Here is a 14,935-nt window from a genome sequence, read left to right as displayed (position 1 = left end):
CATCCACAGGGCAGAGAGCTTTGTTTCATTCACTAACGTATTCTAAGCACCAGGGACAATGCCTTGCACATACTGTCAGCTCACCAACCACTGTAATCAAAGGAGAGACAAAAGTGGGTTAGAAGAGGTGGGGAAAGTTTCACTGTGAAGGCAAGACTTGAACAAGACCTTAAAATATGGGATTCTTTGATTCCTCCTTTAGCTCCCACCTACATTTAGGCTATTGGCAAGTCCTGTTGTTTCCACCTCCAACACAGACTGCAAATCTTCCCATTTCCTTCCATGTCACTGTCTGATACTAGTCTGAGACACCAGCATTTGTCTGTACTACAGCTTATGGCTGTTAAGGGATCTTTCTGGGACCCCTGATGCTCATTTGGTTCTGACATAGCAGCCAGGCAAACTGTTTAAAGATACAAATCTGATCATGTCACTCCAGTGCAACAGCTTCCCACAGCACCTGGATTAAAATCAGCCCCCTTGCCATGGCCTACACTCACCATGCATTAAATGAAGCCCCTGACTGCTTCCAAAACCTCACCAAGCACTGCCTCTTCTCCCCAGCCCCCAAGATCTAAGCTTCCTTCCTCCCTCGTTCCCAAACACATCACATTCACTCTATCTCAGGCTTTTGCGTTTGCCGTTCCCTCAGCATGAAACTCCCTGCTCCCATTTCAGTTGTGCCTCAGCTCAGTTACCACTTCCTCAGCGAGCCTCTCCCTCTATTACACTGTTCTGTTTTCTTTACTTCATGGCACTTACTTGTCTCTAAAATGACCATCTTTTACTTGTTTACTTGTTCATTATCTCCTCTTACTAAAATATAATCTCCACAAAGGCAACGACAATATTCCCAGTTTCTAGAGCAGTGCCATGCCCATAGTAGGTACTCAATACATATTTTGAGTGAATGAATGACCATGTTTCCAGCACTTTCGAATGTGAAGATACTATTTTAGCATCAAATGGTTTCAAGGACTTCTCACATAGTATTCGTGTTATTTTTTCCCTCAGTATTCACTGATCATATTCAAAGCTGTTATGAAGTTAGCAACATTTATGGTACAGTGGTATTTCATTATCACAGTAGGGCTGACATACATTTGGCAAAAATATGTTGGGTATATGTGAGAAATGGTATTTATTCAATCTGTCAAACTGAAGTCTATCAAACTTAGTACACATTTCCATTTACAGGTACATGAGGATCCTCAGCCCACAGATGTCAGTGAAGCCATTAATTGATATGCAGATTTGCTAGAAGAAGACAGAATGGCAGAAGTCCTAGTTAGAGCTTAAACTGAGGATAAACTGTTATTTTTTAAACCATCTAACACCTAGAGTTTACTAGTCATCTTTACACATTTGTAAAATAATGTCTAACACTTACATAACATTTATTATGCACCAACACTGTTCTAAGCACTTATGTATATGAATCCACCCAATTTTCAAATTAACACAATAAAGGAAGAACTTGCTATTATCTGCATTCTCTAGATGAGAAAACAGGGCACACAAAGACACAATATTTTGCCCAAGATCCTGAAGCAGGCAAGCATGAGAGCTGGGGTTCAAACACACATAGTTTGGCTCTAGAGTCCATACTTCCATCGCTATGTTATGCTGCCTTGCTGACATAAGGAGGTATCATCTTTACACTAGTAAATATCTTTTGCACCATCCATAGCATATGAGAAAAAAATGCATGTCAGATGTCAGTTACTCCTAAATATGCATATTTTACTCTTAAACACTTTTAAGTAGTATCTTCCTCATTACTGCCGAATAAAGGTCTGAAATACTTCACAGCAAGTAACTTTATGAAGCAGTTATATATCATATGGGAAATCATGAGGAAAATCTAAATCAAATACCAAATCTCACAGTGCCTTTAATATCACTGTGAAAACAGCATAATTTTCTAGGACACATGAAGGCTGAGGTGATAAGATAGCATATCTTAAAATGACTTGAAACCAAAAATGTATTTGTGAGTGTATTCCCAAATCACCATGAATGTTCTGTTTGGACAGGTTAGAACATGAGGACAACAGAACTTACCTTAATATAAAAGGTCTTTAAGCGTGCAAAGCACAGTGCTTTCTGCACAGCATTGGGTCACGCTGTTTATGAAGAAAGCTCAATATTGGCTTATAGCACCAAGGCTATAGACATAGTCCAAGAAAGAATTCTAATAAGACTTAGGTTGTTCTTTCATTCATATCAGGCCCTTCATTTATTTCCCCATTTAGTCCCTCCTTTTTGAAGAGACTAGCTAGCTGTCTCATGAAATGTGAATGAATCAAGGAGGAGTTGAGTATCCTGAACATAGCCCATGTTATGCTACATGACCCCTATGTAATAAATCTTTCTAGAAGCAGGTCTTTTCCAAATGGAGCCTGTCTTCACTATTCTCATGTGAGACTTGGCAAATGAGGTTTTCTGAAGCTGACTGGCCACTTCTCTGCTCCCAGCTGACAACTCTTTAACACAGATGTCAGCCGGAAAACTTTACTGGAGCACGTAGAGGATCAGAACTTTTGAATCATGTCCAGCCAAGAGAGTCCCTCTTCTCTCAGCTCTCTGCTTCCCCACCCCATCCCAACATCAACATATCACTCCTGCAAGTCCTCCCAGCTCTGATGGCACAGAACATGGGAGAGGGAAAGGACTGGCTCTCAACAGGAAGCTGATTTTGGGAATTCCTTTGTGAGTTCACTAAGAAAAATCTATACATTTCTGTGATCTATTCTTTAATAAAGACTTGGGAGCTTGGGAATAAATGTGAAGGAATTTAGGGTCTTTTATCATAGTGTATGTAGCCTTAGAGCTAGACCCCAGTTCAAATTTTGCTTTTACCATTTAATAGTGAAAAGACTTTGGAGAAGTGCTTATTCTGTGAGCCTCAGTTTTCTCATCAGAAATAATACCTGTCTTTCTTAGATTTGGAGGGGGAAGGTCACTTAACACAGTGTCCGGCACAGGGTGAGCTCAATAAATATTAGTTCTCTCTTTGTTTCTCTGATTCTGAAGAGAGCCAGGTGTTTGGAGACTGGCATTTAGAAATGCCTACAATATCCTCAGCATATTCCGTTTTTATTGGCATTCTCTTTATATTGGCTTTATGCCAAGGATTCTTAAATTAGGATCCACAGACCACCCCCTCTCCAGGAATTGTATGCAAATATTTGCAACCATGCTCATCACTCAGAGAGAGGAATGAAAGTTAATCAAGTCACAAAGGATTCTGTGATTCAAAGGATTACGAATGTCTGCATATGTTTCTGAAAAGTTTCAGGCAAACCAAATATCTTTTTTAAAATCGAATTTTATTTTTAATGTACTAGAAGAGCCTGCGAGTAAAAGGGATTCTACAGTGAATCTTTCTGTAAAGCAAATACTTGTTCCATAAACTACATACTTGTTTCATAAACTACATATTTAATCCAGCTTTCTTCAGTTACTGCATACCAAGTTTGATAAAAGTAGAATATATAGTGATACTACATGCATAGTAGCTAACTTCCATTAACAATTTAAACACAGCTTGTGGGGTCAAGTTCAAGTTCAGTGTAAACTGAAAGAGAAAGAACTCCTGAAAGTCCTTATTTTTAACTGGACAAAATCTTTGTTATTCTGTCCTCCAAATATCTCATTTTATGGAGGAAGAAATTGAGGTTCTGAGAGGCTATGTGACTTGCCCAAGGTCATCACAACAGTTATGGACAATGAGAAATAACAGCTGTAAAAATAATGACAGTGATTATGATGATGATGACAGCCCTGTGATCTATTGAGCATTTACTTGAGCTAAGCCTTTTAAAGACTCTAACCTCACGTACTTTCACTATAAGCCTGAAGGAAGATTACCTCTATTCAGCAGATGAAGCACTCTGCCAAGGGCTTCGCAGCCAGCAAAGGAACAATTCAGAACAAAAACCAGCTGACAACTCATACCCCTATTTTGGCTTTAAACACTGTGCTCTTAAACAGTACTTGAAACTGCTTCCCAGAACACAACAGAACAGAGTCATGTGGTCTTGAAATACAAACAATTAAATGGTTAGTTACAACCTTTAAGTTCTATTCATACTTTCAGATGGGGTTTTACAAATATAATATTAGACAGTTGTTTTCAATGCTATACTTTCACAAATATACACTAGGAGTACAAACTCTAGAACAAATCCAGATCATCTCCTGCTTGGAGTAGGGCTCGTAGACACAGCCCTCTCTGGCCATACTCCTACCCAGTCCGTAGGCCAAAAGGATCAGCCCACTTTGTCTATGCCTTCCCCCCAACTCCTTCTAGGCCACATCCTGAGTTCCTGGGATTCTATAAGTCCATGCCCTAATGGCCCTGGGACTACTTCCAAGTCCTGTGTAGGTCTCTTTTCCATATCCCTTCCTTTTCTGACAACACCTGTGTGGGCCTGGGAGTAGCCTCAAAATGGCTATTTTCAGGAGATGTAGTTGGAGGTTGGCAGTCAGAACTAGGTGTCCACCTTCTTGTTGAACAGGACAAGAGGTGGGCCAGGAGGCACTTTATGTTTCCATATTCTGGCACAGAACTTTGAGGTGTCTAGTAATTCTAAAAGCATACTTGGCCTTCTCAGATGTTTATGAATAAAAAAATCCATCTATTCAAATATCCAACTGACTTTTAATGATGGCTAAAAGCCACATACTGTACTAGGTGTTAAGGATATAATGATGTCCCAGAAACCTTGAGACTATGCCTTCATGGATCTAACTGCCTTGTAAAGGGTTCACTTGAACATACAGCATTTAAGATACAGAGTGATAATGTGGCAATAGGAAAAACACTGACATGCGACTGGTTTGTAGTTCTTTCACAGGTGTCCAGTAAAGCTTTCTTGAAAAAGTAAAATCTAAACTGAAAACTTGAAGAGTAGAATTTACCTAGGCAAAAGGGAATATGGCAGAAGAAGAAGAAGAACTGATTGAGATATGTTTTGAGAAAACTATACATAAAGCCAGACCTGGAGCCAGAATAAGAATGGTGTCCTGGAATGAAAGATTTTCGGTATTGACTGAAGTTTTCTCTGGGGTAAGAAATGTTCTTGGAGAGGTAAGTTGGGATCAGACCAATTCAAGTCCTATAAGTCAGTTTAATGTGTTTAGAATTGTCCTAAAGGCAGTGAAGAGTCAAAGACAGATTTTAAACAAGGGCATGCCATGATGAGGCCTTCATGTTAGGAACATCAGTGGTTGGAGAATAAATTATGTCTATGTGCAAGAGGAGCTTATGGTGAAGGCTGGGTGAGAAAAAAAGAGGCTGTAGAGCTAAGGAGTTCAAGTAGAAGGCATTATAGTACTCCATTGAGAGACAATTTGAACTGAGGGTTAGGCTGTAATGAGAAAACAATGCAGACAAAAGTGATAGACTCAATAGGACATGATAACTGATTAGAGATGGGGTTAATATCCAATGTACTATTCACAAGACTCCCAGCTTCGGTAGATGGAGGGGCCTGTCATGGAGAAAGAACACAGAAGGAGAGCTCAGCTTAGAGGGAAACGTCATGTCTAAGCTTTGACCTAAAACCCCCTCCAACTCAGGGATTTTGGTTTTTACCTTCCCATACTACCACCAAGACTAAGGGTGTAAGGCCTGTGTGCTAGACTGTGCAGGCCTCCCCTTCCCACTAAATCCTATTTTTTTTCAGTACCACCAAAAAGAAGGGCAAACAATAGCCATGAAAAAAGGGAATTCTTGAATTAGGCTCTCATTTATAGTTCCTTTCTCAAAGATAATCATTTGTTTAAAATATGTGGCTATCATTAAAATTATCAGGATCATTTAATAAATAACAAAGTATCTGAATTTCCACAATTACATTTGATTTTCAGGCATTTCAAATCTTATAGCAAGAATTCAGATTTGGTCAATGATTTCAAGAATCCGCTCTCAAGTATTTGATGTTAACCTAATAAATGTTGATACTTTAAAGATGAAGAAAGTGACTTAGAAATGGCTACTTCATATCTTCTCTAACATGTCTTCTAAGACTTTGCATATGCATTTCACAGTACATCTCTTGCAGCAATTAATCTTTATCAATAGATCTGAATTATTATATTTTCTCAATCTCCAAGAACTTCACATGAAAAATTCCAGAAGAAAAATTTTAAGCAATAGCACTTAGACTTGGATGAAAGGATTAGTATAATTTTTATTTTGCCAAAACACCAAACTGATATGCTAATGACACTTTGTGAGGCCAGCAGCTACCAGGAGAAAAAGGAAAACTAAGAAACAAAAAACTAAAGGATAGGTTCAGTTTTTCTTAAAAACAAACTTTCAAAAGTAAAATTTATCATTTTGCTCAATGTTGATGAATATTCATTTTATTGGCTATATCATGTGCTATAAAATTAGGTCTTTTAAAAAATAAAAAATTTAGATTAAAAGCTAAATTTAAGAAAGGTATTTTCAAACGTTTTAACAATTGTGCGATGTGAATTTTTGAAGTTAAAAAAATAGAAATCAATACTCTAAGGGAAAAATAAAAAACGGATGAGAAGGCTTTCAAGTGTTTCATAAATATTTTAAGCTTGGAGGAAAAAGACAAGTAGTGTGTCAGCAATGCCAAAGTTACTCAGATCTAATGCCTATGAGGCTTTGGATAAAAGTCTTAATTTTTTTACATTCTGGTCTCTGTGAATATGAGAACTAGAATAAAAACAAACTCACCAAAATGCCATAAAATTAAGGTTAATAAGGAGCTCTGACATACGGTTGATAAAAAGTATAGCATTATTATAATATCTATTTTATTTTCTCTTTACACAAAACTGTATTCTTGTGAACCAAGAGAGATGACTTTTAAAATCACTGCTTTACCATAATGCTGTTTAAAATCCATAACAAAATCTTTACCCATGAGGAATGGGCAAATAAAAATTAACTATTTCAGGGTGTTTTAATAGAAGTATGACTCAGACCTGGATTAAGGGGTTTGAATTTTGCACACAAACTACATTTTACAGTAGGCCAAATACAGGTTAAACCACAATCTATTTGGGGAAAAACAAAACTGTACCTTTCCGTGGATAAAATATGAATCAGAAGTGATACTGATCAGATAGGGAGTACTGTTCTTGCTCAGAACAATAAATGAACTCAGACAATTAAATGAACTTTTCTATTTATCCTTTTCAATATTTTTAGGAGTCAGTGCAAATAAAGTAGAAAGTCTATGGAAGCAGAATCTAAAGTATTCCTGTTTGGCTCTGAGCAAGGTATTTATCTGCTTTATCCCGAATAAGGAGCAGAGTGGGCTAAAAAACATTTCTGAGTAAACAATGATAAAATCTGCTGGGTAACCACTAAAATAATGAATATTGAAGAACTTGTATTACAGTCAAATCAACTATAGCTACTTACAGGAAAAGACCATTAAAAACCACAAAGCCTATAAACAAACTAGATAGAAGCAATACTAAGAAAGTTAATCTGAAGTCATACTTGTACAATGAAGAAATTATAGTCTTCATATAGCATAGATTGTGAACATTTATAAGTAAGGAAACAACAACTAACTACTGTCTTCTCTTAAGGTTCTGAGGAGTTAGGGAAGGAAGGAAGGATATTAGGGAGTCAGGGCTTTACCTAAGGAGAGAAGCTGTTTGCTTCACTTGCTCTCTTACTCCTTCCTTCTTTAAGCTCTTGAAGCTTTGCCTTCTAGGATATTTCTCTCTCCAGGCCCTCCTCTAGTCCCTCTAATCAAGTTGCTTTCTCTTTTTAGAACTGCCCTTCTTCTTTCGTGTCTGTGTATGTTGATACTGTTCAGGTGCCAACATCAGTCTTCTGCTGGTGGCCCTCTACCCCCTCTGACTGGTCTCCCTGCCTCTCACGGTATCATCTCTTTGCCAGTGACTGCTTCTCTGAGCTCAGGCCTCTGCCCCAGTCCTCAGCTCTGTATATCCAGATACCTGCTGGGTATTGCCAACTGGATGCCCCATAACCATGCCCAAAGCCAAATTTATTTGGGCTGAGAGAATTTGCTCTGCAATGTGGCAATAAAATTACTCATTCTGTGACACTAAACCATACACGTAGAAGAGGAAGACAGCAGTGCTAAAAAGTGAGAAAAAAAGTAAACAAGATTTCTTGCAAATCTTCACTATACCAGAATTAGATATTTCAACTATAGTTATAATGATCTGATTACGAATTAAATGTAACATTATTTGAACTTTAAGTTCAAACGAACAATAGCTTTCTTTGGTTGGGTTGTTTTGCCCCTTACCAAATGTTAAAGCCAGATTGAGAAGCAGAAGTAGAAATGCTATTTATTTGGAATTCTCCTTGGCCTGAAAGCATCACTCCTTTCCTTGGAAAGCTTTTCTTTCTACAAGAGAAGCTTTCAAAGGCCACTTGTCTGGGAGTGGTAGCTGATTGTCTACTTTACTGCAGAATGCCAGACCCAGGAGAAGAATATCAAGAAAAAAAAGAAAGCAAAAGGGGGGAAAGAATCAATACAATTTTCTCTCTACCAAGATTTCTGCATGAAGAATAAGTGGTAGTTATGCCCAAGTGTTTTGATAGTCTTAAAAAACTTGTTTTTTTTTTTTAAAGCGAAATATTCATGTTTTCAGTTTATATTTTTGATCCAGTGCTGGTATAATGCCCATGGGATATTTAAAAATTTTAAAGTACTACAAGATATTCATTAAAAATCTATTAGAATTTCCTCATGGGTTCGTTTCAAATGTAAAAGTTGGAACACATTTAAATTATAATAGGTTGCATAAAAACTTTAACGTGTTTCTTCCTTTAGATAACTCGTCTCCTTGTATTGTTTAAGTTAGATGATGGCAACTCCGCCATAACACTTGCCACATACTTCTCCTTTTCTTCCTACAGCCACACAGTCACCAGGTCTTAGATGTTCAATATGTCTCACATCCATCCCCGTGACTGCCTTTTGCCCTAGTTCAGATCCTCATCTCTTCCCATCATTACTGGACTCCTTCACTCCAGTTTCAGTCTCTTCAGATCCATCTCCCACGCCACTGCCAGAACAACATATCTAAAAATCAAACGTGAACCACATCACTCTCCTGCTTAAAATACTTTTTTTCCATTTATTCACTTGACATAAATTTGCTAAGGGCTAGGGCTTCTGAGCCACATCTAATGCATGTTGGGAATATGGCCTAATCTAGACAGCTGGGGTGTCCATGCCCATGGAGCTTTACCTTCATCATGTCATTTACACTAACATAGCCTACATGGTCATAAATCTGACTGTTTCTATACATCTTTAAGAGAGGAAGAATCTTTTTGACTCACTAAGGTTGGATGAAGTATTCCTTCACTTTGTTCCTGTAATACCTATATTCACATCACTATTACTGCATTATATTGTGAGCATCTTTATATAAGAGCACAGTCATACACCCAGTTCTGGACAAATATTTATTCAATGACTAACAAATGTGAACATGATTCATAGATTCAACATAGTCTTTAATGTCTATAGTCTATAATGACTTCAGAGAAAACTGGTAGCAAGGAGATACTGATAATATAGAAACATAATTCAGGGAAGAGACCAGGAAGCAGGAGGTGTTTGGATCTCAGCTTTAAACCCATATCCACATGGGATTATAAATTTCAGCCAGTTCAACAAACACAGGGTAAGTCCAATTGATCTTTTTGTCCAGGAATCTCTGCTGCACTGTTTGCCTCCTTGATCAAGGTGTTAATTATGTGTGTTATGATAAAAACCAGTCCTTTTGCTAGAGAAGGTTTGAAGAAAATCTCATAACAGATGGCTTTAAGCATTCCTCAGATGATATATAAGGAATCTAGGAGAAAACTGGATATGAAAATATATTGAGGCAGTAGAAAGTATCATTATCTGCAAATGTATCTTTATGCATGAAGAAGAGCCCTGTAACATTGAACCAACAGAGTAAAAGACTCCATGAAGCTTTAGAACCCTCTATGAGACAATAAGCAGGGCACCCAGGCCCAGGTGTACTAAAGGGATCTTATTTTTTAAGGTCAAAATTAGTGAAGAATAAGCCAAAACTATTTTCTGAGATGGTGGAATAATATTTTTTCCATTTAAAGCTACTTCTAGTTCTAATGAGAGTACTTTATATAAAATTGATTATGCATCGGATATACAAATCTCACACTGAAACATAAAGTTGCTCTAATAGCATATGCCAAAAAGTACATTAATATAGTTCCTTTCCTTCTATAAGACCTATTATTATAATTCTCTATTTATATAGTACCAATATCTACTTTAAAGAGAAACATTGCCAATGCATGCCAGTATATTTCTGGTAGAAAATGTGAAAACTGGACCTATGCCTCTTTATAATTACTAATCTTGGGGAAAAAATAAGGTTAATTTAAGGGTTTATTAAAACCTTATAAATTTCAAAATTGCTTATTCTTATCAGAAAAAAACTATAATTGCTTTTTACAAAAGTTTGGATAATTATGTATTAGTATTTTTAATAAATTACTAATACGAATACTAGTTATGGCCACAGTAAGGAAAACAATGAATAAACTAATTATTTAGTGGTTTGTGCCATCTTTACTAAAAACAAACTAACAAAAAAACCCAAAACTGTGGCTATGAATAAATGTCAATGTGTTTGCATTTCTGTAAGTTTTCTTAGGCTGATATATTTAACTCTCATAATGTTTATAAGCTAACATATATCCATTTTTCATATTAAGCAATCAATAAACTTCTAAATGGTTTTTCCTTCCTTCACAATTATATACTACTTAATTACATAATCACATGCTATTAGTGTTGGCCAGACACCTTAGACATTAATCACTTTCCTTAACTAGTGGACATGGGATGTATATGTGTATTTGTGCATCCATATACACATTGAGACATTCTTCGGATAATGTTTACATTTATGTATGTTGTACATTTAAGTACTATAGGCTTCCATTCAGAAGCTCTAACCCATTTATACATTCATTCAAATATTTCTTAAGCATCTGCTATGAACCAGTGCCTGTGTTCATCCTAAGACAGGGTCCCTGCTTTTAAGAAGGTAGTTGGGAAAACAAATATATTACAAGGGCAATGAGTGAGTTACGTACAAGGTAATAAGTAACTCTCCTTTCTGAGTACACACTACAATTTAAGCCATATCTTAAAACTATAGCAATTATACACAAAAGCAAACTAACGTAGTAGGAATATTCATCTTGCCCTCCCAAATCGAGACCATTAGAGAATGAATGTGGTACCTGTCCATGTGTGTACAGTCACTCTGAGACTATGAGGCATAGAATGAAAATGATTTTGTTACAATCTACCTCACTCATATACACAGTCATAGTTGCCCTGCCCAGATACTGAGAACCATTTCGGATCAACACAAGTCATTTGCATTATTAATTGCCAATCATGATGATGGTCAGAACTGAATAACCTCCATATCTAATGGGAAAGACTTCTTTTGCTTTCTAAGGTCATTAGATTCTGTTCCTAAAGCTTGAAAGTCACAGTGGCCCTTCACTGTTTGTTCAGCTGATCACAAATCAGAGGTAATGACATTTACATTGCTAATAAACTTTGCATCAAGTGTGTTAACTCTTGGTTTGGTATAGTTTCTTCTACCTGAGAAAAGCTTATTGGACCTCCTCTGTAAAATCTGAACTAGAACTAATTATCTGAATAAGAACATTCTCTTACTTGCATGTCCATAAACGTACACACATATTAAATCTAGAAGTGTATAAAATTTCCTAATTATATCCATATGAGAATCAGGAATGAAGTGCAAAACAAATTAAAATATGTGTTGTTACTTTATCCTGACATACACATTAAATTACCTGACAAATATGGGCACATCAAGAGAGTACCTTCCACTCAATGACCTCTTATGTTGGGTTTGTAGAATTAGACTAATAGAAAAATATGTATTTTGATGGAGATTAAATCCTGGCTAATGTGGAGAAAAACTGAAAATTGTATTAATTAGGCTTTTCAGTACACCAAATTTCAAGTAGCTTAATCTTTGCTTCCTTAATATTTTTTCATCATAATTCTTAGCATACACTCAATGTTGTTGGCTTATTGGTGTGAGATAAAAACTAAGAATACCAACCTCAGTTTCTTTTATTAATGAGAACAAAATGACCTCAATCTAAAGTTAGATAATGAAATTACCATATCAAAGTTAGATAACTAAAACATCCCACTGCCTTGCTTAAAATATAACTGAAAATATAGCTTAAAATATAAGCTGTTTACTGTATCTGCTAATTGTTAACTGCTTTAATCTGTTGCTTGACCAGGCATGAATATATACCTGAATAAATATATAAATAAATATATACAAAGAGACAGATGTTGACAATTAAGATGCTTATATCTCAATAAAATCCATATTATGAATTTTACAACACTTATAAATTTGTAAAGCATTCGGAGATCTGTCCATAGCTCATATAATTTAAATAATACTTTATTTTAAAGTCCAATAAAACATAAATTCAGAGTTAAAGTCAATGAATAGGATTTGATATGTGCTTGAAAATAATAACCAACAATTTTGAACAATTTTCTATGTAGCAGATGCTTTGCTACGTTATTTCTACACATTATATAATTTGATTTTCATTAGAACACTATAAGGTAGACTTTATTATTTGCATCTCACAAAGAAGATTGAGGATTTTAGTGAGTTAAGTAACTTTCCCACTTACTGTTAATAAGTGACAGAAGTTGGATTGAAACCAAATTTTTAGTGACTCCAGAGCCAAATTCAGCTCATATTTGGTCAAATGTGATTTAGAAATTTGAAGGCCTGGAATGGAGTCTCAGTGTTGATCAACTATTAGTCCTGAGACCTTAGAGAAATCAGTGAACATTCCAAACTTCAATTTTCTAATATATAAAATAGAGCCAATGCAACATCCCAATAGTTCTCATCAAATTACCATAAGAATTAAAGAAATAATGTAAGCAAGAAAAGTGTAAAGTGCTCAACAAATATCATTTTATTTTAATTTATTAACATTTTATAACTCCCAAGGTATTCTGTGGGTCCAAACACTGACATTAAACCAGAGGTCTCATTACAAAAAGAGAGTTTAGGAAGCCACTGGCACAATCTTCCACCATAGGAAATTTTAGGCAGGCTGCCCAGAATGGCACAGTGAAAATAATAGAAAAAATACTCACTCTTTGTGAGTAATAAATAAAAGAAAGACCAGTGTTATAGGCTGAGTATTTATGCCCTGCTTACCTCCACAATTTAAATTTTAAAGTCCTAACCACCAATGTGACTGTATTTGTAGTTAGGCCAGGAAGCCAGGTGAGGAGGTGATAAAGATCAAATGAAGCAATAAAGGTGGGCCCTAATCTAATAGGGCTAGTTCCCTTATAAGGAGAGAAAGAGATATTAGAGCTCTCTCTTCTTAACATCAGAGGATACAGTGAGAAGGGGGAATCTGCAAGCCAAGAGCCCTTGCCAGAAACTGAATTGGCTGAAAACTTGTTCTTGGACTTCTCAGTCTTCAGAACTATGAGAAATTTGTTAAGCAAGCCTGTGGTATTTTGTTACGGCTGCCCAGGCAAACTAATATAGCTGGTATCATGTTCACCCATCATGTTGCAAAGAGCAGGGCCAACTGAACCCTGTCGAGCTGCCAGCTGGGTAGCAGTGTGGTCTGACAAATCACACGAGGGACTGACAACCTGGAGTTGTGGTCTATGAAATGTAAGAATGTCCTAGGCAAGGTTATCATGAATGGGGCTCAGTATAAGCTACTTTCCCTGGAATGCAACTGTCCAAGTTCAGCATGTTACTGTAAACATCCTCAGGAAACAAACCAAACCAAGAAAGTTGAAAACAGATCAATAAAAGTGCAGTCCCATGCATGTAAATACAAATTATGGCTAAAAGCTTGAAACTGAATCCATGGAAAGAGTAGACAGGAGAAAAATTATGATTACAGAATTTACAACTGTGCAACAAAAGAATTTCTACATTAAAAATAAGTAAGAGTTTACTTTGTATCTTTCCTTTTTTACCAAGCATGGTTCCTTCTAAATCTATGAGTTTCCTGAGCTGGAAGGGAAACTAGCTGTTACATACAAAAACAAGAAGACTTTAAAACATTACTCCTGCAGCTTATTTTCCTTAAGATGAATAGAAGATCTTATTTTTGGAAAGCTGTGTTTTAATTTACAAGAAGATGAACAAATTTTCAAATGCAAACATAGCTTCCAAGGAAGGTCTATCCTTAATTCTGAGTGATTTAAAAGTCATAGTTGGTAAAACAATTCTCCTTATCTATTCTTTTCACACTAATTATCATCCAGATGATTTAATGAGAATGTCATTTGCTGAGCATTTATTCCATGTAAAGCACTATTCCAGGTAGTTATGGTAGGCACTGTTAGTTGTCTTTCCAATCTTCATAATACCAGAAGTAAGAGCTCTGCAAATAGCTTCCTAGCGAAAGAAAGCATTTCCCAGCATTCGTTGCAGCTAGCTGGGGCTACAAGGACTGAGCTCCAGCCGATGGGATATGAGTAGAAGTGATAACTTCCAGATCATACCCTTAGAAAGAAAGGTGTATTTCCTTCTTTTTTCGTTCTGTGTTTTGTTAATCTGGAATGTGTACGTGGTAATGAGTTAAGCCTGTAAAAAATGATTGCACACTAGAAGTGTGTAAGCAACGAGATGGAGTAGACTGGGCTCCCAGTAAGCTGTAATACCATTTCCGAATTGTTAGGTGAGACAGAAAGAAGCCTCCATCTATGGAAACCATGTTATTATTGAGCTCTTGTTGCAGTAAATTACACTGTATTTTCATTAATTGAGAACTGTACAGATACCTTGCAAGGTCTCACTACTCCAATTTTACTAGCAAATTTAGGCTTAGAGAGATTTT

The 14,935-nt window shown here is 36.4% G+C and overlaps 1 protein-coding gene across 6 annotated transcripts in view; it reads right to left on the bottom strand.

The window, feature by feature from the left end:
• The window catches only part of ZNF385B (zinc finger protein 385B), a 385,918-nt gene that overhangs the window by 121,442 nt on the left and 249,541 nt on the right, over window positions 1–14,935 (bottom strand). The window lies entirely within an intron of this gene.

The sequence above is a fragment of the Sapajus apella genome, unplaced genomic scaffold (assembly GCF_009761245.1).
Source record: "Sapajus apella isolate SASKATOON/1434 unplaced genomic scaffold, GSC_monkey_1.0 scaffold28, whole genome shotgun sequence".
In the NCBI taxonomy this organism is placed as follows: Eukaryota; Metazoa; Chordata; class Mammalia; order Primates; family Cebidae; genus Sapajus; species Sapajus apella.
The sequence above is the reverse complement of the archived record's forward strand: the minus strand, read 5'-3'. Positions and strand labels throughout refer to the sequence as shown.